This window comes from Odocoileus virginianus, chromosome 2 (genome assembly GCF_023699985.2).
Source record: "Odocoileus virginianus isolate 20LAN1187 ecotype Illinois chromosome 2, Ovbor_1.2, whole genome shotgun sequence".
NCBI classification, from domain to species: Eukaryota; Metazoa; Chordata; class Mammalia; order Artiodactyla; family Cervidae; genus Odocoileus; species Odocoileus virginianus.
Window position 1 is genome coordinate 22055798 of NC_069675.1, and position 27588 is coordinate 22083385.

The 27588-nt window shown below is 37.5% G+C and overlaps 1 long non-coding RNA gene across 1 annotated transcript in view; it reads left to right on the forward strand.

The window, feature by feature from the left end:
• Window positions 1–23249, forward strand: part of LOC139038488 (uncharacterized) — a 50816-nt gene extending 27567 nt beyond the window's left edge. The window contains exon 3 of the long non-coding RNA XR_011491522.1: window positions 20965–23249. This is a non-coding gene — a long non-coding RNA (uncharacterized lncRNA). The remainder of the gene's footprint in view (window positions 1–20964) is intronic.
• Window positions 23250–27588: the final 4339 nt, after the last annotated feature.

Genomic DNA, 27588 nt, shown 5'->3' on the forward strand with positions numbered 1-27588 from the left:
GTCTTTTCTTCATTGTATAATCTTGCTTCCTTTGTTGTAGATTAATTGACCATAAGTGTGTGGATTTATTCCTGGGCTTTCTATCCTGTTCCATAGATCTATGTGTCTGTTTTTGTGCGAGCGCCATACTGTTTTGATTACTGTAGCTTTGTGCCACAGTCTGAAGTCATGGAGTGATTCCTCCAGCTCTCTTTCTTTCCTCAGATTATTTTGGCTATTCAGGGTCTTTTGTGTTTCCATACTAATTTTAAAATAAGTTGTTCTAATTCTGTAAAAAAAATACCATTGGTAGTTTGATAGAAACTGCATGACATCTATAGATTGCCTTGAATATTTTGGTCATTTTAACAATATTGATTCTTCTAATCCAAGAACATTATATTTCTTTCCATCTGTTTATATCATCTTCAGTTTCTTTCATCAGTGTCTTTAGAGTACAGGTCTTTTGCTTCCTTAGATAGGTTTATTCCTAGGTATTATATTCTTTTTGGTGTGATGGTAAATGGGATTGTTTTCTTAATTTCTCTGACATTTAGTTGTTAGAGTATGAAAAAATCTTTTGATATAATGTAATGACCTCCACATACTTACATTCAAGTTACTTTAGCCCACATCTAATAGTTGTAAAGAAAGAAAAGAAGAGGAAGTAGATGGGTGAGAGAGATTGAGAAACACAAAGCTAGTATTTATGGACTACAAAATTTGTCTAATTGAATTTTTTAAACAGTTCAAAGATTGTAGATTAATAAGCTTAGAAACCTAGTTTAGGAGAAGAAAATAGACACATTATTTTGGTGAGAATATAAAGTCAAAGAAAGCCTCAATAAGCTAATGCTGAATTGAAATTCTTTGGAACTTGGTAGAATATTCTTTTAGCAGAGTCAAAGTGTGAAAAATGTGTAAATTTCTAAGAAATAATAATAAAGTGAAGAAAATCATAGAGTGGTATTTTTTGTTGTACTTTTCCAATTCCCTCATGATTAAGTGCTTTTATAATTTCAGTTTATGAGTACATGTTATGTTTACATAATAATAAATTTAATTGCTAACAGAAATTTAGATGCCATTGATAAAAGCAATTAGAGCAGTTTTCAAATGAGCATCTGATAGAGTATTCATTTCACATAAAGGTTAATTCAGAATTCACACATGTCATCAACACGGTAATGTTTGTAAGCATAAAAATACAGCCTCTAAAATTATGAAAAGAAATCTTTTATCTCTTGAACTTGGTATGATTATCCACCTAACAAAAGAGAATCCATTTTAAATAAAATTGGAAAGGATTTCAGTGTTGCTTTATTTTTATCTTTTTTAATTAATTAATTTTTAATTGAAGGATAATTGCTTTACACAATTTTATTGTTTTCTGTCAAACATCGACATGAATCAGCCATAGGTGTACATATGTCCCCTTCCTCTTGAAACTCCCTCCCACATCCCTCTCCGTCCCACCCCTCTAGGTTGATACAGAGCCCCTGTTTGAGTTCCCTGAGACATATAGCAAATTCCCATTGACTATCTATTTTACATATGGAAATGTAAGTTTCCATGTTACTCTCTCCATACATCTCGTCCTCTCCTCCCCTCTCCCTGTGTCCATAAGTCTGTTCTCTATGTCTGTTTCTCCACTGCTGCCTTGAAAATAAATTTATCAGTACCATCTTTATAGATTATTTTGATTTCTTTTATATAAATCTTATAACTTTCTTTTATCAGTATTATAATTTTAGAAAACTAAAACATTACAATATACTACATTTCTAGTAATAGTAATCATTAAATATATTTCAAAAGACCTTTCAAAGATACATATTTGATATATATGATGAAGACTATTGAAGCATTTTCAGAATTACAAAAGAAAACAAGAATAATTAATATACAAAAAAAGCATAGTAACTAAATACTGGAGACATCAGTAAGTTACGATAAGTTATTAATAATAAGTCATAAATTCTTATTGTTTAGAAAATTCAGCAGATATTTGGATGGCTGCTTGTTTTGTTTGGCCAAACTTCACAGGATATGCTACTATTCTATGATTCATCTGAGAGAACTGAATGGTGAAAACAAAAAAACATACTTTTTTGAAAAAATGTTTAATGAGGTAGTTCAGTTTCAGTTCAGTTGCTCAGTCGTATCCAAATCGTTGTGACCTCATGGGCTGCAACACACCAGGCCTCCCTGTCCATCCCCAACTCTTGGAGTTTACTCAAACTCGTGTCCATTGAGTCAATGATGCCATCCAACCATCTCATCCTCTGTCATCCCCTACTCCTGCCTTCAATCTTTCCCAGCATCAGGATCTTTTCAGATGAGTCAGATCTTCGCATCAGATGACCAAAGTATTGGAGTTTCAGCTTCAGCATCAGTCCTTCTAGTGAATATTCAGGACTGATTTCCTTTCAGATGGACTGGCTGGATCTCCTTGCAGTCCAAGGGACTCTGAAGCGTCTTCTCTAACACCACAGTTCAAAAGCAACAATTCTTCAGCGCTCAGGTTTCTTTATAGTCCGACTCTCATATCCATACATGACTACTGGAAAAACCATAGCTTTGACTAGACAGACGTTTGTTGGCAAAGTAACGTCTCTGTTTTTTAATATGCTGTCTAGGTTGGTCATAACTTTTCTTCCAAGGAGTGAGCATCTTTTAATTACATGGCTGCAGCCATCATCTGCAGTGATTTTGGAGCCCCCAAAAATAGTCTGCCACTGTTTCCACTGTTTCCCCATATATTTTCCATGAAGTGATGGGACCAGATGCCATGATCTTTGTTTCCTGAATGTTGAACTTTAAGCCAACTTTTTCACTCTCCTCTTTCACTTTCATCAAGAGGCTCTTTAGTTCTTCACTTTCTGCCATAAGCATGGTGTCATCTGTGTATCTGACGTTATTGATATATCTCCCAGCAATCTTGATTCCAGCTTGTGCTTCATCCAGCCTAGCACTTCTCATGATGTACTCTGCACATCTGTTAAAGAAGGAGGGTGACAATATACATCCTTGAGAAACTCCTTCCCCGATTTGGAACCAGTCTGTTGTTCCATGTCGAGTTCTAACTGTTGCTTCCTGACCTGCATACAGATTTCTCAAGAGGAAGATCAGGTAGTCTGGTATTCCCATCTCTTTCAGAATTTTCCATAGTTTATTGTGATCCACACAGTCAAAGGCTTTGGCATAGTCAATAAAGCAGAAATAGATGTTATTCTGGAACTCTCTTCCTTTTTCGATGACCAATGGATGTTGGAAGTTTGATCTCTGGTTCCTCTGATTTTTCTATATCCAGCTTGAACATCTGGAAGTTCATGGTTCACGTATTGCTGAAGCCTGGCTTGGAGAATTTTAGCATTACTTTACTAACATGTGAGATGAGTGCAATTGTGCAGTAGTGAGCATTCTTTAGGAGTGCCTTTCTTTGGGATTGGAATGAAAACTGACCTTTTCCATTCCTGTGGCCACTGCTGAGTTTTCCAAATTTGCTGACGTACTGAGTGCGGCACTTTCACGGCATCATCTTTTAGGATTTGAAACAGTTCAACTGGAATTCCATCACTTCTAGTAGCTTTGTTCATAAGGCCAAATTAACTTCACATTCCAGAATGTCTGACTCTAGCTGAGTCGTCAAGATCTTTTTTGTACAGTTCTTCTGTGTATCTTGCCACCTCTTCTTAATATCTTCTGCTTCTGTTAGGTCCATACCATCTCTGTCCTTTATTGTGCCCATCTTTGCATGAAATGTTCCCTTGGTATCTCTAATTTTCTTAAAGAGATCTCTAGTCTTTCCCATTCTATTGATTTCCTCTATTTCTTTGCACTGTGAGGAAGGCTTTCTTATCTCTCCTTGCTATTCTTTGGATGCATTCAGACGGGTGTATCTTTCCTTTTCTCCTTTTCCTTTTGCTTCTCTTCTTTTCACAGCTATTTGTAAGTCTTCCTCAGACAGCCATTTGCTTTTTTGCGTTTCTTTTTCTTGCGGATGGTCTTGCTCCCTGTCTGCTGTACAATGTCAACTTTAATGAGGTAAAGTTGACCTTATTACACATTGCAACAAAATGAGTGTTCAGTAATAAAGATAATGATGCAAGAACTGAGTACATATTCACATTTCATCAAGAAACTGACAAAGAAAATGTAATTGAAATAAATAATTTATTATTTTAGAGAAAAACTTTGAATAACTACTCTTCTTCATTGTATGTAACAAAATAAATATCAAAGTTATTATTTAAGTCCTAATTTTCAAGAAATAATCTAGATGGAAATGGCAGTAATGATTTTACATTAAAAAGTTTCTCAGTTAATAATATATCAAAAACATTGCATAAAGTTTATTATTTACTAAAATTACACTACATTAAAAGCTTATAAAATATATACATAAGACATAATACAAAAATAAATAACATACACAAAATTAATATACATGACCTAAGTAAAATATATATGAATATGAAAATAAGAATGCATAAATGGTTAATAAAATGCTGCAATAAAAACAAATTTAAAAAATGATGAACAATGTAATAAATCATAATGCACAAAATAAATGATATACATTAAGCATTTGTATTACTTAAACAACTGAACCCAAAGATAGTACATTGGGAGAATATTTGCAGTAACTTTGGTAGTGACTCAGCACCCTTAAAAACAAAGAGCCTTCAAAACTGAAATGAAAATCACCAAGAATTTTGTATAAAACTTGAAAATAGGTACAAATAGACACTTTGTAGGAAAAAATTAACACATAATATGTTTAATATCACATGCAACCTAAAATTTTAGCAACATAGTGCCTTCTCCCATGGCCTAGGATTGTTGACAGTGGGTTAAAAGGGGTAATGTCCCATATTACTTGTGGGATTTTAAGTTGATGTAAACTTTTTGGAAAAAAAGTTGATCATTTTTTTGAGACTTTTAAATATTCATATAGTTTGGGTAAGTTCATTTCTTCTAGTATTTTATTCTAAAGAAAGCATTAATCAATCAGATATGCCAGTATATATTTACATAACAGATTTTCATGACAGTTTTCAAAATAATGTCCCAAATTGAAAATGACCTCATTCTCCAATGAAAGGGAAATAATGAAGTAAATCACAATATCTATAAAACATATTTTGAAGCAACTAAAAGAGTGCTTTCAAAATTATTTAATAAAATGAAGAAAAAGTCATGTTTTAATTAGCAGTCAAAACAATTCAACCAGTGTCTTAAATTGTTAAGGTCAGGTCCAGCCCTCCAATAAGAATTAGAATTCCAAGGTTTATTCTCCTTTTCCTAATGCTTTATAGTGGCAATAAAACTTATCCATTAGAGCTCCAAAAAGACAAGCAGGTACCAAATGCAAAACCTGGAATTCATGTTTCAAGGACTATGAGGCAAGAGAAGTTTTGGAATGCTATCAGTGACCTCAAAATTAAAATAATCAACCTTTATGTGTTGTCAAACTTAAATTTGCAGGTAATTTTGCATTTAATAAAGACAAGAGGGAGATTGCTAAGGATTACATTTTGAAGTCCTCACATATCTCTGACTCATTTAAAAATATTCTATGGGAAAAAAACAAAGAGAGACTTTTTCTCAAACACTTTCTCTAGAAAGCTTGAGTGTTTACAGAAAGCTGCTGGCCTGGATTGTGTTGTTATTCATATGGGCCTCCCTCCTGCTGATTGATGGTGCATGTGCATTTAGCATGTTGGCAGATTTCCCTTTGGTTTTTAAGGGGACGACCTAGGATCCCCAAATACACTTTTATATGTAAATACAGAAGTGATTGTTCTGGGAATGAGGCAGACAGTTCAGAGTCTCTTAGATTTCCTTATATTCCACTATTTTATTTACTAAGATTATGGTAACTCTGCCAATACCCTTTGGCAAATAGCTAATTAACAATGAATGAGGATTGTCAATTGAGATATTTTTATGTACCAAACAGAACAATTTGAGGCAACATCATTTATTATACAACATATGTCTCAATTATTAAAATTTCACGTGATATAGTGTATGCGGACTTTCTAGAATAAACAGCAATGTTTAGAAATTAAAGCCTTTATATAGTGTGCTAATAAATTCTGGAGGATGAGATGGCTGGATGGCATCACCGACTCAATGGACATGGGTTTGAGTAAACTCTGGGAGTTGGTGATGGACAGGGAGGCCTGGCATGCTGCGATCCATGGGGTCGCAAAGAGTCGGACATGACTGAGCGAATGAACTGAACTGAACTGAACAAATTCTGAGAGCAGCAAATCGATAGGATAGTCAAGTCAAACAAGAGCATTTTAAAGAAGGACAAAGGATTAACCTTAAATGTGAAAAATCGTAAATACATTTAAACCATTTTATTGACATTGTAATAACCCAAATTTAATTCAGAGTGGCCTTGGTTATATTCTTAGTGAGATGCTATCAAATAAGAACATGATGACTACAGCTTGTTCAGACTACAGGAGCATGAGTCATGAAAACTGCCTGTAGTATTTTCAGGTCCTTAGATCCACCTTTTCATGTTTGGTATTCCAAAGGCATCCTTTCAATGCTGTTTTCTTTGAGATATGATTCATGTACCATAACATTGATATCTTTAGTGACTTTAGTGTATCCACAGTGTTGAGTACATCACCACTTTAATTTTAATTTCAGAATATTTTCACCATCCCTCCAAGAAAGCCCACACCCATTAACAGTCACTCCACATTGCCTTAGGGAATTAATTTTGAAATTAGGACCAGTCATTTTGTTTCTTTGATCAAAGAAGGCAATTACAGACCTTTTAATTGAAAATGATTCTTGAGTTTTTAAAAGCAATTCTTGCCCCAGGTGAGCTAGGACTTCAGTCTATTGCCACCAAAATGCCATTAAAATAATTGCATCGTCAAAAATGGATACAAGAGAAGCGATGTTTCTTCTATTTTGTGGACATTTTCCTAAATGGCTGTAAAAGCTTTGCCAGTATTTGCCAGTTTCTAATACAGCTCTCTCTCTCTGTCCTGCTGGGTATTGGTTTCCCCCAATCCATATCACTTCCTGTCTTCTCAAACCCAGGTAGCAAAAGCTGAGTGCTCAAGTCCCTTATATAAAATGTGTAATATAGACAGCTTGCTGTATCTGGGGATCAGATATGTTCCTGAGAAGATCAAAACAGATAAGCATGGAGTTTAAGTGTCTCTGAGGAGAAGTTAGGCACATAGACTCTGATCTTTCTAGGTGGGGCTAAGGAAGAGAATTGTGTTTTTACCTTGCATGTCTAACAGTTCAAGGACCAGGCTTGTTTTATGTAGTGTATAGTAGTTTTATATAGTATATGTGGTTTTATGTAGTGTATAGCCAGGGCTGAACTGACATGGAGGAATAGATAGCCTCAGTGCAGGTACTGTATGTCTCTGAAATCATTTTTGCTGTTGACGTCTTTTGTCCTTTTTGTCAGTCTCTAAAATAAATTAAGGATTTTGTTCCCTTAAGAAAAGAAAGTTGTAATTCATGCTTCATGTAAGTTAGCAAAAAAGTTTCTGCCAAAGGCTGAGTATCTGAAATATTGTAGTAAAAAGACCTATATCAATAAAGGACAAAAAGTTATAATCAAATAAATAATAAAAGAAAATATTTAAATACATCTGGCAATGCCATTTTTTACTGTAAGAGTCAAGTTAGAGGTTGAAACAGAGCTTAGAAGAGAGATATATGCTCCAAAATCCATTAGTTTTTCATATACAATGTGTTTTTGTATACACAGCATGTTTTTAATAAGAGATATGGGTAAAGTCAGAAGAGGAAGCAAGTTACCACAATCCTAGTATTAATGCAAACTACAATTTGTATTTTGGCATATTCACCTTGTTCATTTCTGTGCAAAATATTATATCTTTGTTTATAATTTTTTCTTTGCTATGATTCAGATGTACAGAATATTTCATGATACTTTTAAACCAGATTTAACAAGTGTTAAATTTTGCCTTATTTGCTGTATCATATTCTCTCTTCACACACGTGTGCACATACATACACATCTATTTATGCATAATTATTTGTAGCCATATTCCTATATAAGCATATTTTTTCTGAATCATTTGAGAGCCAGTGAGAGGCATGATAACTTTACCCGTAAATATCTGTAAAATTGAGAACTTGAACGTTGCTAAAATACGTTATCTAATCCACAGTACATATTTAAGTTTTGTCAATTGTCCCCATGATGTATTTTATAGTTTTTATCCCCTCAGCAATGCATCTAAACTAGATCACAGTTCCCATGTACTACCATGTCTAGTTCATCTCCATTAACCCAGGCCGTTTTCTCTTTGTTGACCTTGACATTTTTAAAAGGACAGGAAATAATAATGATAATATCTTACAGAATGTTCTGCACTTTGAGAGTTTCTAGTGTTTTCACATGATTTGGTTTGGGTCACATATTTCGGCTGCCTCCTAAACAGCTCCTGTGAAGGAATATAGTAAAAGTGAGTTCTCTAGTTGAAATAAAAACAAAGATGCAAAGCTTCCTTTGGGGGCAGGTTTCACAGACTGAAGTAATTCCATAGGAAAGGTGGTCATTGTGAAGAGGGAATGAAAAACCTCCTCTTCAGGTATAAGTGTAGCTCTGAGGGAGTGAATTTCTAAATATTTTAGGGAGACAGCAATGTCTGAAATAGTATTTCCCAAAATAGGAGACAGATGTCTCTAGGGATTCGGGTATGATGAGTGTCTCTAGGGATTCAGGTGTGATGAATGCACAGGGCCAAGACTGCACCGATGGATTTGGATTTCACTGGCTGACCATATTAATGGTTAAATCTAAAGGACAAGTGGGACAGAGAATTTGGGAATACTCAGTGGGAAGCACACTCCTTCCCCACACCTTTCCTTCCAGATGGAGAAAGTTCCACTAGGATGGAGCCCCTGTGTGCCCCTCATCTCCACATTTAATCATCCCAGGGATGAAAGAATACTTTAATTGGTGAAATTTGGATTATGGAACTGGCATAAATGCTTGTTTGTTCCCTGGAAGCAGCCTTGTCCATAAAACAAGAGTTCTACTTTGCTCTTTCATGCTGTGAGGGTCTCAGAGACAATTTTTGCCTTGTGTAGTGCCTTGTGCAGCACTAGTGTACTAGTTCTGTCCTGGGTGTGTCTTCCCTAATTCTGAAAGTCAGTGTTTGGAATTCACTTCCTGAAAGATTTAAGCCACATCTTCACATTATTCTTCGCTGGTTTGTTTTTCTCACTTCTCAGTTGGTTCAGTTCTTTTGTATAGATGAGATTTTTATTATTGTCCAAGTAAATCCCATTTTTACTTGTTAGCACCCCAGTGCTACATTCTGTGAAGTCTTGGTTACTGTAGTATCTCTAACTGTATCTTCTTTTAAAAATAATTTTATTTGTTTATGTTTGAATGTGCTGGGTCTTTGTTGTTGTGTGGGCTTTTTTCTAGTTGGGGCAAGTGGGGACTACTCTTTGCTGTGGTGCATAGGCTTCTCATTGTTGTGGCTTCGATTCTCGTTTCTCAGCAAGGGCTCCAGGGTGCACAGGCTTTAGTAGCTGCAGCATGCGGGCTCGGTAGTTGTGGCTCCCAGGGTCTAGAGCACAGGCTTAATTAGCTGTGGTGCACTTGCTTAGCTGCCCCTCGGCATGGCATCTTCCCAGACTAGGCATCAAACCCATGCATCCTGCATTGGCAGATGGATTCTTTACCACTGAGTCACCACTGAAGCCCCTTAACTGCATCTTATTTATTTCTTACTTGAGATTCTTATCCTATTATTTATTATAGTGACTGTATATCTCTATGTTAATGATATAAAATACTTTACCACTGTGATGGTTTTGCTAAAAATCTACAGCATAACATTGTTGAAACTGAAGCTCCCACCTGGTTTATGCTGTTGTTTGGCTGTGTATGAAGATAAAACTATTTTAATCTTTTAAATACTTTATAAACACTTCTTTATTCAACTACTATTAAATTTTTCTGGTTTTCATTTAGCTTACATTTCATCCTAAGTTATAAAACATGCTTACGTGGGGCTTTTATTCAATACACTAAAGTCTTTTCTTGTACTATATAATTTAAATCTAATTATATCCATGCATTTAAAACATTAATTACAGCAATTTATCAGTGTAATATATTCTTCTCAAACTTCTGGCTTATCTCTTTATTCTCTGCCTATGTCTCTGCTTTCATTTATTAATTATTTTTTAAAACTGGGAAATGTTAGTGCTAGGCAAAGACATACAACAATAGGGCTTCCTTACTTTTTATCAGTTTTATGAATTATACTCTAACAACTGAATGTATTCTCAGGATAGTCCATCACTGTATGATACTGACAAAATGCAATTGTGTATAAAGCAAGATACATAAGATATCCAACAATAAAAATAATGAGAATATTTCTTTTTTGAGAGAAATTTTAAAAGTTTTTGAGACCCTTGAAAGTCAGTATACAGAAAGAGGCAAGCTCATCTGTTGTAGATTAAATAGGCAAAATCATTTTGGAAAGCAATTTAGAGGTATATATTAAGATCTTTTAGCTCAGTTGGTAAAGAATCCACCTGCAATACAGGAGACCCCAGTTCAATTCCTGACTCAGGAAGATCCCCTGGAGAAGGAAAAGGCTACCCACTCCTGTATTCCTGGGCTTCCTTAGTGGCTCTACTGGTAAAGAATCCGCCTGCAATGGGAGAGACCTGGGTTTGACCCCTGGGTTGTGAAGATCCCCTGGAGAAGGGAAGGGCAGCCCACTCCAGTATTCTGGCCTGGAGAATTCCATGAGCTGTATAGTCCATGGGCTTGCAAAGAGTCGGAGACGCCTAAGTGACTTGCTCCTACTTCACTCAGTCATTTCTGGAATATTATGCTAAAAAAGTCTTCCCAGGTTGTACTAGTGGTAAAAGACCTACCTGCCAATGCAGGAGACATGAGACATGGGTTCGATCCAGGGTCAGGAAGATCCCCTGGAGGAGGGCATGGCAACCCACTCCAGTATTCTTGTCTAGAGAATCCCCATGGACAGAGGAGCCTGGCAAACTATAGTCCATAGTGTTGCAAAGAGTCAGACACAACTGAAGCCAAGTTAGTATGCACCTGCTAATAAAGTGCTTTTAATTTTTTAAAGACTTTATGCACAAAGATTTTTACAGTAAAAAATGTAGAATATCTGAGCTTCTTAACAAAAACAATGCTAAAATAAAGCATGATATATAAACATAACAGAATATATTAGAGTCATTAAATTATGTTAATAAGTCTCCTTTAATATGCAGGGTACATAAGCCATAATAATAAGAGGAAATTATACATTTGTTATGATCACAACAATATAAAACTGAAAAAAAATCCAGATCTAGGAAATATAGAAATATTTACATGAAAATAATACAAAATGTTTATAGTGGCTGTCTTAGGTTGAATAAATATATTATTTTTCTTGAATTTTTAATTTTTCAATCACAGTGTCAATGACTGTGGACTGTCATGTTAATATCATTCCTAATAAAACCCTTTGTATTTTAAAAGTTACTGTATAAGTAATAGTAAATGTAATGGATATCAAAATGATTACATATGTGATTTCTTGGATTGAGTTAATCCATGAATCTGCACAATGTAGTTAAATTAATTTAAACTTTGAAAGTAGAGAGAGATAACAGAGGGCTAACAAAATCTAAGTTCTGGAGAAGGAAATGGCAACCCACTCTATTGTTCTTGCCTGGGAAATGCCATGGACGGAGGAGCCTGGTGGGCTGCAGTCCAAGAGTCACAAAGAGTCAGACATGGCTGGGCATGCACACACGTGCGTACACACACACACACACACACACACACACACACACACACACAGCGTGTGGAACAGCGCCTGCCCCATTAAAAAAAAAAAAAAAAAAATCTAAGTTCTTATTTGATGCTTGTTTAGTAGGTATTTCCCACAAGAGCATGAGGAAAACAGTATGGATTCACTAGCTTTATTCTTCCTTGTGGATTTTTAAAAAATTACCTATGCAGCTCAGGAATCTTTATGGTTGTAACTATAATTTTTTATTTGCCTCTGTAAAATCTTGTTTATAGCTTTTATGTATTTTTTTTCTCTTGCTTTTTATGCCATTTCTTCTGTTAAATTCATTTTTCCCTTGAGGATTTAATTAGTCAGCCTCCTATAGAAAAAATTGAAATAGCAAATAAAGGCCCAAAAGGGGATGGTTTACATTAATAATTATTTTTCCTGCCATATGTGAAGGTGAGAATAATGTCCTTAAGTTCTACAACTTCTGAAAAATGGCTGAACACAAATAATATGGTACAAATATTAAAATATTCAAACTATCAGGGCAGTACTTTATATTCTTAAACTCTAGAGATTATCCTTATATAATATAGTAATATATATGATAAAGTGTATATATATGCACATTATATATGATACATCTAATTGTTTAATTTATAATATCAACATTATTATAGCATATATATTTTTCTCTCAAACATTTTAATAAATATTTTATGTTTTCCCTCATGTCAAAGTACATGGAACATTTTCTTCATTCTTAAAAATTATATTGTGTTCTATTATGAGAATGAGTGATGATTAGTTTCTTTAATTTTTATTGGTAATTATTTAAATCATTCTTCAACTACTGCTTCTCTTATTATAAAGAAAATCTTGCAATAACTATCTTAGTATGTATGTCTTTGTTCTGATTATGTTTTCAAAGTAGGAGCATTAAATATAATTGGGACATGGTTATCACTCACTTAAGCTTGTGTTATACAAGTAAAGGATAAACAATATAAAAGTGACATTAACAATAGCAATACAAATTGATCTATATTTAGAATTGCCCTTACAGGAATTAGATCACAAGAAAATACTGCAATCAGATAGCTAAGAAACATCACTCTAATCATCAATCAAGAGAATAATGGTAATGGTGATACTGATAAATTTTATTAAAAGCTTGTGATGTGCCAGTGAATGAGTTAAACCATCTTACATAATTCCTACAAAAACTCTATTAAGAAAATAATATTATTGTGCTCATTTGTAAATGAAAAAGTTAGGTAAATTTATTTGACCCAGGTCACATAATGGAATCTATTTGCAGAGCAAGAATTTAGTTTCATTATATATAATCCCAGAGGAGATACCCCACATCCAAGGGCAAATGAGAAGCCCTAGCAAGACAGTTCAGTTCAGTTCAGTCGCTCAGTCGTGTCCGACTCTTTGCGACCCCTTGAACCACAGCACGCCAGGCCTCCCTGTCCATCACTAACTCCCAGAGTTTACCCAAACTCATGTCCATTGAGTCAGTGATGCCATCCAACCATCTCATCCTCTGTCGTCCCTTTCTCCGCCTGCCCTCAATCTTTCCCAGCAAAGGGTCTTTTCAAATAAGAAAGCTCTTCGCATGAGGTGGCCCAAGTACTGCAGTTTCAGCTTCAGCATCGGTCCTTCCAATGAACACCCAGGACTGATGTCCCTTAGGATGGACTAGTTGTATCACCTTGCAGTCCAAGGGACTCTCAAGAGTTTTCTCCAACACCACAGTTCAAAAGCATCAATTCTTCTGTGCTCAGTGTTCTTGCCTTGAGAACCCCATGAACGGTATGAAAAAAAAGCAAGACAGGAGAAGTGAATTCACATTTAGAATCAAACCCCAGGCTCAGAGGGCTCAACCAAACCTTGTGGACCCCAGGACCCAGAGACCCCACAGAGACTGAGACAGAACTATGTCTGAGTGTCTCCTGTGAAGGTACGTGTCAGCAGTGGTCTGCCGCAGGGGCAGCGGCTCTGGGTGCAGCAGACTTGGATATGGCTGGGTGCAGCAGACTTCCATAAGCCCTCCTGGGGGAGGTGGCCATTAACCCCACCAAAGAGCTGCCAGAACTTGCACAGGATTGGGAAATAGACTATTGGAGAGCACAAACAGAAACTTGTGTCCACCAGGACCCAAGAGAAAGGAGCAGTAACCCCACAGAAGACTGACCCAGACTTGCCCGGGAGTGTCCAGCAGTCTCCAGTGGAGGTGTGACCTTGGAGTACTGAATGAAATGGGGCAAAGGCTAATAAAGTTTTGCCAAGAGAACGCACTGGTCATAGCAAACACCCTCTTCCAACAACACAAGTGAAGACCCTACACATGGACTTCACCAGATGGTCAATACCAAAATCAGATTGATTATATTCTTTGCAGCCAAAGATGAAGAAGCTCTATATAGTCAGCAAAAATAAGACTGGGAGCTGACTGTGGCTCACATCATGAACTCTTTATTGCCAAATTCAGACTTATTGAAGAAAGTGGGGAAAACCACTGGACCATTCAGGTATGACCTAAATCAAATCCCTTACGATTATACCGTGGAAGTAACAAATAGATTCAAGGGAGTATATATTATAGACAGACTGCCTGATGAACTACAGATGGAGGTTTGTGACATTGTACAGGAGACAGGGATCAAGACAATCTCCAAGAAAAAGAAATGCAAAAAAGCAAAATGGCTGTCTGAGGAGGCCTTACAAATAGCTGTGAAAAGAAGAGAAGTGAAAAGCAGGGAGAAAAGGAAAGATATACCCATTTGAATGCAGAAATCCAGAGAAAGCAAGGAGAGATAAGAAAGCCTTCCTCAATGATCAGTGCAAAGAAATAGAGGAAACAATAGAATGGGAAAGACTAGAGATCTCTTCAAGAAAATGAAAGATACCAAGGGAACATTTCATGCAAAGATAGGCACAGTAAAGGACAGAGATGGTATGGACCTAACAGAAGCAGAAGATATAAAAAAGATGTGACAAGAATACACAGAAAAACTATACAAAAAAGATCTTCATGATCCAAATAATTATGATGGTGTGATCACTCACCTAGAGCCAGACATCCTAGAATGCGAAGTCAAGGGGGCCTTAGAAAGCATCACTATGAACAAAGCTAGTGGAGGTGATAGAATTCCAGTTGAGCTATTTCAAATTCTAAAAGGTGATGCTGTGAAAGTGCCGCATTCAATATGCTAGCAAATTTGGAAAACTCAGTAGTTGCCACAGGACTGGCAAAGGTCATTCTTTCGCATTCCAGTGCCAAAGAATGCTCAAACTACCGCACAATTGTACTCATCTCACACACCAGCAAAGTAATGCTCAAAATTCTCCAAGCCAGGCTTCAACAGTACATGAACTGTGAACTTCCAGATGTTCAAGCTGGATTCTGAAAAGGCAGAGGAACCAGAGGTCAAATTGCCAACATCCCTTGGATCATCAAAAAAGCAAGAGAGTTCCAGAAAAACATCTACTTTTGCTTTATTGACTATGCCAAACCTTTGACAGTGTGGATCACAACAAACTGTGGAAAATTCTTCAAGAGATGGGAACACCAGACTACCTGACCTGCCTCTTGAGAAACCTATATGCAGGTCAAGAAGCAACAGTTAGAACTGTACATGGAACAACAGACTGGTTCCAAATAGGAAAAAAAAAGTATGCCAAGGCTGCATACTGTCAACTTGCTTATTTAATTTATATGCAGAGTACATCATGAGAAACACTGGGCTGGAAGAAGCACAAGCTGGAATCAAGATTGCTGGGAGAAATATTGACAACCTCATATGCAGATGACATCACCCTTATGGAAGATGTGAAGAAGAACTGAAGAGCCTCTTGATGAAAGTGAAAGAGAAGAGTGAGAAAGTTGGCTTAAAACTCAACCTTCAGAAAACTAAGATCATGGCATCTGGTCCCATCACTTCATGGCAAATAGATGGGGAAACAGTGACAGACTTTATTTTTTTGGGCTCCAAAATCACTGCAGATGGTGACGGCAGCCATGAAGTTAAAGAACACTTACTCCTTGAAAGAGAAGTTATAACAACTTAGACAGCCTATTTAAAAGCAGAGACGTTACTTACCAACAAAGGTCTGTCTAGTCAAAGCTATGGTTTTTACAGTAGTCATGTATGGCTATGAGAGTTGGGCTATAAAGAAAGCTAAGTGCCAAAAAACTGATGCTTTTGAACTGTGGTGTTGGAGAAGACTCTTGAGAGACCCTTGGACTGCAAGGAGATCCAACCAGTCCATCCTAAAGGAAATCAGTCCTGAATATTCATTGAAAGAGTGATTCTGAAGCTGAAACTCCAATACTTTGGCCACCTTATGTAAAGACCTGACACATTTGAAAAGACCCTGATTCTGGGAAAGATTGAAGGTGGGAGGAGCATGGGACAATAGAGGATAAGATGGTTGGATGGCATCACTGACTCAATGGACATGTATTTACTCAACCTTCCATCACTGGGAGTTAGTGATGGACAGGGAGGCCAGGTGTGCTACAGTCCATGGGGTCGCAAAGAGTCAGACACGACTGAACTGAACTGATATATAATCCCACAAACGAGTGTAGCAATAAGAGTAGAGAGAGCACCAAATAGAAATATCTGCACCCCAGGTCCTTGTTGAGCTTGGCTTCTAGCTATTAAAATGACTGGTCACAACCATAATGAGTCACATAGTGAGAAATGAAAAATACCAGGCATTGGGTCAGGGCCACTCATTTTCACCTCCACAAACACCTAATTCAAGGAGGTGTTTTTCTGTTTAAATGAGCTTAAACACATTCAAATACTTTGTAGTCCATAAAATGGAAAAGTGAGAAAATAATGCGATTGTGATGACTATGTGTGTTAATCATTACAATTTTTGTTTATTTTAGTTATAAAATTATATATGTCCAGGAAGATAAAGGCCAATTGAACCAGTTAGTTCTATCAAAGATTCTATGATAAAGTTTTTTAGTTATATCTGAGTACTACAGGCTGAAATAGAAAAGAAGTGGGAGAGAGCCTAGAGAGGAACTGAAGTACTGGCCAACATTTCTTTAATTTTGCTCCTATCCAATGATGGCTTCTTTAGACTAGACTACTTGAACTCTGTAGTGGCTCCTAGGTGGCGCAGTGGCAAAGAATCTGCCTGTCAGTTTAAGAGATGCGGGAGACATATGTTCGAATCTGGGTGGGAAAGATCTCCTGGAGGGGAAGATGGCAACCCACTCCAGTGTTCTTGTCTGGCTATTCCCATAGATGGAGGAGTCTGGTGGACTATAGACCATGGGGTCACAAAGAGTTGGATGTGATTGAGCATGCATACAATTATGACTGAAGTCATTTTTAAAAAGTAAAGAAAGTCAAAGTTGCTCAGTCGTGTCTGACTCTGTGACCCCATGGGACTCTGCAGTCCATGGAATTCTCCAGGCCAGAATTCTGGAGTGGTTAGTCGTTCCCTTCTCCAGGGTATCTTCCCGACCCAGGGATCAAACCCAGATCCTCTGCATTGCAGGGAGATTCTTTTCCAGAAAAGCAAAATGTGTGTATTATAAACTTCCAAGACAACCACTTAGATATTGAATCAACACATTTGCTTCACTATTGGTTTCCTTCTTCTCTCTTACCTATCAAAAATGTAGGATCATTTGATCTTTTTACCTCAAAAGGTTCAGTTAAGTCTGTCCCTTTCCTACCATGATTAAAAATTCTACATTGATGACAAAAGATGGAAAGTTTTCTTTCACTCTGGGATGCAATCCAGGGAAAACAGTTTATATTGAGGTAGAAATGAGGCAAAGGACATGTTTCCTAATTAAGGAACATAAGGGTTGAAGCTGATAGAGCAAGATTTTAGGGAAGAGCAAGAAGCTTCCTGGAGCGACATTCCACATTCCCTCCCATGGTTCCCAGGTAAGGAAGTGACAAAGAGCCAAAAAGTGGTAGTTATGAACTTGTATGAAGTTAACATGTTACAGATTGTCAATATTTGTTGTTCATTACTGTTAACATTATGTTTATGTGAGCTCTTATAAGAATACATCTGGTTCAGAAGCCCTCAGAAGAAATCTTCTCTTGAAATGTAAAGTTTCTGTCTCCACATATAACCTATATATTTGTATCTGTATCTGTCTACTTGTGTATCTATCTGTCTGCTTATTGCTTGTTGGTTTCTTATGTTATTTGTTTTCTGATGCTGCTTTTATCATGATAAATATGTTGCTACTTTGAGCTGCTAAAGCAAAGGAATAAGGGGTAGCATCAAAAAAACTGATGAAAGCAAGTGATTACCTTTTTCTTTGGCTCATTTCCCTAGTCAAGGCACAGAAAGAAAGCTCTTTAAAGGAAGAAAAATAAAATGAGTAGAGGAAACCTGCCATGGACTCTCTTCTACTCAGCCACATTTTATCTGTTGGCTATTTATATTTTTACCCACTGTAGCATCAGGAAGCTGAAAGTTGGGAAAACCAATCTTTAGAAATGCATTTGGGGCTCACTCAAACTTGATTTTATACATGGAATTGTTGGCCAATTTATCAGATAAGGGCAGATTAACACCACTACAGAAATAATGAAAACAGCAACCTTCAATAGCTGATACAATATATTTTCCACTTTTATAAAAATATAATTTTACCGATAAATGTTAGTTGTGTCTGGGAAGAGATTGTGGGGCATGATTCCTTAACCAGATTTTCTCCAGTAGGTGCTATAAGCTTTTCTAGTGTGTGTCCGGACCTTTTCTGAGCTGCCATGACTACATTGGACATTCATTTTTAAGTTTAATTTTTCTTCAGGGAACTTAGGAGTGCTTGTTGGGAGAAGATACATAGATGTGTTAGCAAAGAAAAGATAAAGAAAAGGAGAGAGGGAAAGGTGGAGGAGGTAGAAAATCTGTGTCTTAAACATTCTCACAGCTATTTCATTGGAGTTTCTTTTCAAATAAAAATTTGTTATTGAAGAATGGAACAGTCTTTGTTATTTCTAGTTTTATTGCTTTCAGTTAATTTAAATGATCCTGGAAAGAACTTTAAGCTGTATGATACCATTATCTATTCTTTAGGTACACAAAAACATTTAAATATCCTAATTGTTTTGGTTGAGTCTATAGATCCAATTTACTCTGTTTTCCTGTTTAAGTAAAATTATACTCCTAAAAAGTATTTGGTATAATCATCTACTCACGCTTTTTATCTCTTTCATTGCCCAGGAAGGACATTCATTTCAACTCTCTGTTCTCTTCTCATTGCCATTGGAACTTGACTAGAGTTCTAGCAGGGCATGTCCAAGGTTCAGTTCAGTTCAGTCACTCAGTTGTGTCCAACTCTTTGCGACCCCATGAATTGCAGCACGCCAGGCCTTCCTGTCCATCACAGACTCCCAGAGTTTACTCAAACTCATGCCCATTGAGTCGGTGATGCCATCCAGCCATCTCATCCTCTGTCATCCCCTTCTCCTCCTGCCCCCAATCCCTCCCAGCATCAGGGTCTTTTCCCATGAGTCAGCTCTTTGCATGAGGTGGCCAAGTACTGGAGTTTCAGCTTCAGCATCAGTCCTTCCAATGAACACTCAGGACTGATCTTCTTTAGGATGGACTGGTTGGATCTCCTTGCAGTCCGAGGGACTGTCAAGAGTCTTCTCCAACACCACAGTTCAAAAGCATCAATTTTTTGGCACTCACCTTTCTTCACAGTCCAACTCTCACATCCATACATGCCCACTGGAAAAACCACAGCCTTGATCAGACGGACCTTTGTTGGCAAAGTAATGTCTCTTCTTTTTAATATGCTGTCTATGTTGGTTATAACTTTCCTTCCAAGGAGTGAGCGTCTTTTAATTTCAAGGCTGAAGTCACCATCTGCAGTGATTTTGGGGCCCCTAAAAATAAAATCTGACACTGTTTCCAATGTCTCCCCATCTATTTTCCATGAGGTGATGGGACCAGATGCCATGATCTTAGTTTTTTGAATGTTGAGCTTTAAGCCAACTTTTTCCACTCTCCTCTTTCATTTTCATCAAAAGACTTTTTAGTTCCTCTACACTTTCTGCCATAAGGGTGGTGTCATCTGCATATCTGAGATTGTTGATATTTCTCCTGGCAGTCTTGATTCCAGCTTGTGCTTCTTCCAGTCCAGCATTTCTCATGATGTACTCTGCATATAAGTTAAATAAGCAAGTTGACAATATGCAGCATTGATGTACTCCTTTCCCAATTTGGAACCAGTCTGTTGTTCCATGTCCAGTTCTAACTGTTGCTTCCTGACCTGCATACAGGTTTCTCAAGAGGCAGGTCAGGTGGTCTGGTATTCCCATCTCTTGAAGAATTTTCCACAGTTTATTGTGATCCACACAGTCGAAGGCTTTGGCATAGTCAATAAAGCAGAAATAGATGTTTTTCTGGAACTCTCTTGCTTTTTTGGTGATCCAGCAGATATTGGCAATTTGATCTCTGGTTCCTCTGCCTTTTCTAAAACCAGCTTGGACGTCTGGAAGTTCTGGGTTCATGTATTGCTGAAGCCTGACTTGGAGAATTTTGAGCATTACTTTACTAGCATGTGAGATGAGTGCAACTGTGCAGTAGTTTGAGCATTCTTTGGGATTGCCTTTCTCAGGGATTGGAATGAAAATGGAACTTTTCCAGTCCTGTGGCCACTGCTGAGTTTTCCAAATTTGCTGGCATATTGAGTGCAGCACTTTCACAGCATCATCTTTCAGGATTTGAAATAGCTCAACTGGAACTCCATCACATCCACTAGCTTTGTTCGTAGTGATGCTTTCTAAGGCCCATTTGACTTCACATTCCAGATGTCTGGCTCTAGGTGAGTGATCACACCATTGTGATTATCTGGGTGATGAAGATCTTTTTTGTACAATTCTTCTGTGTATTCTTGCCACCTCTTCTTAATATCTTTTGCTTCTGTTAGGTCCATACCATTTTTGTCCTTTATTGAGCCCATTTTTGCATGTTCCCTTGGTATCTCTAATTTTCTTGAAGAGATCTCTAGTCTTTCCCATTCTGTTGTTTTCCTCTATTTCTTTGCATTGATCGCTGAGGAAGGCTTTCTTATCTTTCCTGGCTATTCTTTGGAACTCTGCATTCAAATGGGAATATCTTTCCTTTTCTCCTTTGCTTTTTGCTTCTCTTCTTTTCACAGCTATTTGTAAGGCCTCCTCAGACAACCATTTTGCCTTTTTGCATTTCTGGACCGTGCAGAAGCGCGCCGGCTGCGACGGACCGTGCAGAAGCGTGGCCTTGAGGAGCAACCCCTTGCCCAAGGTCAGGGGTAGCCACGGAGAGCGCCAGGCTGCGACAGCGCAGGAGCAGCGGCCCAGAGGAGCTTCCCCACGTCCGAGGTCAGAGGCAGCGGCCGAGAGGAAGTACCCCACCCTGGAGGTCAGGGGTGCCGCCCAAGAGGAGCTACCCCACCTTCAAAGAGCGGCTGCTGCATGGGCGCAGGAGGGCCGAGAGGAGCTACTCCATGTTCATGTCCAAGGTTAGGAGATGCTTATACAGTCCCACAGCAGCAGCTCTCTACACACCAGGCAATCTGCCATGAGATAATGCTTCTTTCATATAGGAACATGGGGACCTGATAAGAGTGTCACTAAGAGAATGTGGAACAAGGTATAGGGCATTCCAATCCTACAAAAAAAGTAATGTGATTTATCATAAGGCAATAAAATAAGTACATGGCGGTATTTTGACTGTGTATCTTCACTGTAATATATATTAGGTATCTGTTACTAAGCAAAATGAGAATAGAAAATTATAGCTCTTGCCATCATTGTAAGTTCTCTTTTATATTAAAAATGTAGAGCTCAAAAACGAAGAGCCACAGCTCTACTCATAGACCTTAACTGTAGATTCTTCTTTATTAGTGCTCCCTAAGAACAAAAGGTCATGCAATTGAAAGAATTAAAAAAGAAGACAATAAACGACATTAAGGAAAAGAATAAGCTCATGGATAAAGAACAGAGAAACTTGGAAGGGTACTGTTTGAATTACTGAATTTTTTACTGACTAGAAATAAAAGGGATTTTACTGAAAGATATTTTTAACTCTTGCTGTTAGAGTTCTGAGAATTTCATTTTCATTGACCTAGAAAAAGACCTATTAGTTAATTTGGGGCATAGTAAAGAGAATAATTCTCTTAAAAATAGGTCTGCATGTATACCTGTTGAATAGCCAGAATTTGGAATACTAACAACAGCAAACACCGGCAAGGAAATGGAGCAACAGGAACTCCCATTCATTGCTGAGGGAAATGCAGAATGCTGCAGTCACTTTGGAAGACAGTTTGGTGTTTTCTAACAAAATTGAACATACTCTTACCATATAATTTAAGAATGTCATTTCTAGGTATTTACCTGAAGGAGGTAAAAACTTATCTCCACAAAAGCACATGCATATGGATGTTAATAGCAGCTTTATTCATAATTACTAAAACTTAAATCAATCATTAGTCCTTCAGTAGGTGAACAGGTACATAAATTGTAGTACATCCAGATAGTGAAGTCGTTCAGTCGTGTCCAACTCTTTGCGACCCCATGGACTGGGGCCCACCAGGCTCCTCCGTCCATAGCATTCTCCAGGCAAGAATACTGGAGTGGGTTGCCATTTCCTTCTCCAGGGGATCTTCCTGACCAGGGATCGAGCCCAGGTCTCCTGCATTGCAGGCAGATGCTTTAACCTCTGAGCCACCAGGGAAGCCCAGTACATCCAGATAAGGAATTATTAATTATGGCTAAAAAGAAATAAACTCTCAAGCCATGAGAAGATGTAGAGGGATTTTTACCTCATATTACTTAGCAAAAAGATAACATACTCTGTGATTCCAACTATATGACATTCTGGAAAAGACAAAACTATGAAAAGAAAAGACTATGGAGACATTAAACTGATCTGTTGGTTGCCAGGGGTGAGGGTAGAGAGAAGGGATGAACAAGGAAAAACCCAGAAAATTTTAGGGCTATTAAAATGATGGCTATGTATCATTATACATTTGTCCAAATCTGTAGGATGTACAACACCAAGTAGTGAACCATAATGTAAACCATGGGCCTTGGGTGATTATGGTATGTCAGTGTAGCTTCATATTTTGTAGCAATGCAGCATGGTGTTAATAATCAGGAGACTGCATGTGGAGTTAGTCTCAAAATTGTGTCTGATTCTTTGTGACCCCATGGACTGTAGTCCGCCAGGCTCCTTTGTCTATGGAATTCTGCAGGCAAGAATACTGGAGTGGGTTCCCAGTTTTATATCCCCTAAAGAATTCCCTTCTTTAGGGGATCTTCACAACCCACGGTATGGGGGTTCATTTCTTAGTGTTGTACATTATACAGATTTGGACAAATGTATAATGATATATTCCCTGGAGAAGGGAAAGTCTACCCACTCTAGTATTCTGGCCTGGAGAATCTCATGGACTGTATTGATGGGGTTGCAAACAGTTGGACAAGACTGAGCGACTTTCACTCACTCACTCATAATGATATAAAACCATCATCTTAATATTATACAGAACATACCCACTCCAGTATTCTTGCCTGGAGAATGGACAGAGAAGCCTGGTGGGCTACAGTCCATGGGGTCGCAAAGAGTCAGACATGACTGAATGACTGAACACTTTCATTTTCATTCTTGTATGGAGTTAGGGGGTATATGGGAGACCTCTGTATCTATCATTTAATTTTGTTGTGAATTTAAACGGCTCTAAAAAATAAAGTCTTAAAAAATAGGCGTATATATATACCTTTGCTTCAAGAGTGGTCTTTCTTTAGCTGAGAATTCCATCCTCCTCAACACAGTCACAATTTGGGGGTGGAATCTTAAGGAAGAAAAAAGATAAGGAGAAAATTGCTTAGATATACTTTTTGAGGATTTGTAATGACTTTTGTTGTAAATAGCTTATTCCTACACCCTCTCCTTACCACTTCTTTAATTATTTCTGCATTCATTTATTACTTTCTGAATGTAAACATCAAACTTTGAAAGTCTCAAGAAAGAATATGGTCTAGAAAAATTTTGCTTTCCCATACAAATATCTTTCATTGTATCATAGAAATAAATAAATGTTGGCGTGTAAAAGAGAAGTAATAAAAATATGCTTGTATTCACTGATCGAAAACAACATATCAACATATGTATCCTACTTCCCTCATCTGTGAGAGGTATCTTTTTAAAAAAATTAAATGATGCCAAATCTCCATTAGTGTGTGAACATAAAAATAGAAGCAAGTAATAAACTCAAATAACCATCAACAATTTATTGAGACAAGTTGTTCAGATGTGTTAGATATGAATTTGTACCTTGTATTTTTCCATTGCTCAGAACCCAGATTCTCAGCTGATTATTTCTGTCAGTTTTATATCCGTCTTCTTTTAAAACATTTAATAATAAGTTTTTTAAGGCAGCAGAACGACCACCCTGTGCTGGAACCACTCACAAGTAATCACAATGCAACAGACATTGCAGTGCGTGTTTTGAAATGTGATTGTGGAAGATGAAATGAAATTCTGCAAAACAGATAGGAGACAATATGAGAAATGACTAGCAAATCAGACAGCCTTAGAGATCTCAGGCACCACTAAACTTTACTCTATGTGGTTGACACAGAGGAACTAACTGTCTGTTAATAGTCATGACCATTTAGATATTCAACTTGCTGGCTGAAGTCTCCAGATCCTGTGACTTTCTAAGAGAAAGTTCAGAAACTCTCAGGAGGGTCCTTTTATGATGTGAGGAAGGCAGGCAGGGAAGAGAAAAAAAGAGAGAAGAATGGTCAGTGTATTCTTCTATTGAAATGCCCATAGAATTTGTTCTGAAAGACACTAGTCCTAAAATGTGGAGTTTTTTCTTTTTTTGGTATGAGTTATATACTAAAAATTTTTTTTTATTATAGTTGATTTACAGTGTTGTGTTAGTTTCAGATGTATAGCAAAGTGATTCAGTTATACATATACATACCCACTATTTTTAAAAATTTAGATTCTTTTCCCATGTAGGCCTTATGTAGTTTGAAGAGTTCCCTGTACTGTGCAACAGGTTCATATTAGTTGTCTGTTTTGTATATAATACTGTGTATATGTAAATCCCAATCTCCCAATTTATCTCTCCTCACTCCCATCCCCTGGTAACCATAAATTTGTATCTGTGCCTCTACTTCTGTTCTGTGTATAAGTTTATTTTGCCTTTTTTTTTTTTAAGATTCCACGTTCAAGCAATATAATATAATATTTGTCTTTCTGTGTCTGACCTCACTCAGTATGACAATCTCAAGGTTCATCCATGTTGCTGCAAATGGTATTACTTTGTTCTTTTTTATGGCCGAGTAATATACCATTGTATATATGTACAACATCTTCTTTATCTGCTCATCTATCAATGGACACTTAGATTGCTTCCATGCCCTAGCTGTTGTAAATAGTGCTGCAGTGAACATTGTGGTGCATATATATTTTTGAATTATGGTTTTCTCAGGATAGGTTTCCCTTGTGGCTCAGCTGGTAAGGAATCTGCCTGCAATGCAGGAGACCTGGGTTCAATCCCTGGGTTGGGAAGATCTCCTAGAGAAGGAAAAGGCTACCCACTCCAATATTCTGGCCTAGAGAATCCCATGGACAGTCCATGGGGTCGCAAAGAGTCAGACACAACTAAGTGACTTTCACTTTCACTTTCTCAGGTTATATGCCCAAAAGTGATATTGCTGAGTCATGTGGTAGTTCTTTTTTAGTGTTTTAAAGAGCCTCTGTACTGTTCTGTATAGTGGCTATACCAATTTACATTTCCACCAACAGTGTAGGAGGGTTCCCTTTTCTCTACCTCCACCTCCCTCTCCAGTTTATTGTTTGTAGATTCTTTGATGATGGCCATTCTAACTGGCATTACAAATAGTTGAGGAAAGAAAAGAAGGGAAAGACAAAGGAGAAAAGGAAAGATATATCCATCTGAATACAGAGTTTGAAAGAATAGCAAGGGGAGATAAGAAAGCCTTTAAGTGAACAATGCAAAAAAAAAATAGGGGGAAACAATAGAATGGGAAAGACTAGAGATTTATTCAAGAAAATTGGAAATAGCAAGAGAACATTTCATGCAAAGATGGGTAAAATAAAGAACAGAAATGGTATGGACCTAACAGAAGCAGAAGAGATTAAGAAGGGATGGCAAGAATACACAGAAGAACTGTATGAAAAAGGTCTTCATGACCCGGATAGCCACAGTGGTGTGATTGTTCATCTAGTGCCAGACATCCTGGAATGTGAAGTCAAGTAAGCCTTAAGAAGCATTACTACAAACAAAGCTAGTGGAGGTGATGGAATTCCAGTTGAGCTATTTCAAATCCTAAAAGATGATGCTGTGAAAGTGCTGCACTCAGTATGCCAGCAAATTTGGAAAACTCGGCAGTGGCCATAGGATTGGAAAAGGTGAGATTTCATTCCTACTCAAAAAGCGCAGTGTCAAAAACTGTTCAAACTACTGCACAATTGTGCTCATTTTACGTGCTAGCAAGGTAATGCTCAATATCCTTCAAGCTTGGCTTCATAGTAGGTGAATCAAGAGCTTCCAGATATACAAGCTGGGTTTAGAAAAGGCAGAGGAACCAGAGATCAAACTGCTAACATCCATTGGATAATAGAAAAAGCAAAAGAATTCTAGAGAAATGTCTACTTCTGCTTCATTGACTACCTTAAGGTCTTTGACCGTGTGGATCACAACAAACTAAAATTCTTAAAGAGATGGAAATATCAGACCACCTTATCTGTCTCCTAAGAAACCTTTATGCAGGTCAAGAAGCAATAGTTAGAACTGAACATATAACAACAGACTGGTTCCAAATTGGGAAAGAAGTAAATCCAGGCTGTATTGTTACCCTGCTTATTTAACTTATATGCAGAGTACCTCATGTGAAATGCAGGGCTGGATGAAGCTCATGCTGGAATCAAGATTGCTGGGAGAATTATCAACAATCTCAGATATGCAGATGGCACCACGCTAATGGCAGAAAACAAGAGAAACTAAAGAGTCTTTTGGTGAAGGAGAAAGGAGAGTGAAAAAGCTAGCTTAAAACTCAACATTCAGAAATCTAAGATTATGGCATCCAGTCCCATCACTTCATGACAAATAGATGGGAAAAAATAGAAACAGTGACAGATTTTGTTTTCTTGGGCTCCAAAATCACTGCAGATGGCGACTGCAGCCATGAAATTAAAAGATGCTTGCTCCTTGGAAGAAAAGCTATGACAATCCTAGACAGTGTATTAAAAAGCAGAGACATCACTTTGTGGACAAAGGTCCATATAGTCAAACCTATGGTTTTCCCAGTGGTCATGTATGGATGTGAGTGTTGGACCATAAAAAAGACTGAGTACCAGAGAATTGATGCTTTTGAAATGTGGTGCTGGCGAAGACTCTTGAGAGTTCATTGGACAGTGAGGAGTTAAAACCAGTCAATCATAAAGGAAATCAACCCTGAATATTCATTGGAAGGAGTAAAGCTGAATCTCTAGTAGTTTGGCCACCAGATGCGAAGAACAGACTCATTGGAAAAGATCCTGATTCTGGGAAAGATTGAGGACAGGAGAAGGAGGTGATAGAGGATAAGATGGTTGGATGGAATCAATGACTCAACAGACATGAGTTTGTGCAAACTCTGGGAGATAGTGAAGGACAGGGAAGCCTGGCATGCTGCAGTCCATGGGGTTGCAAAAAGTTGGACACATCCGAGTGACTGAACAACAACAGTATTCTGACTAGTGTGAGGTGATACCTCATAGTTTT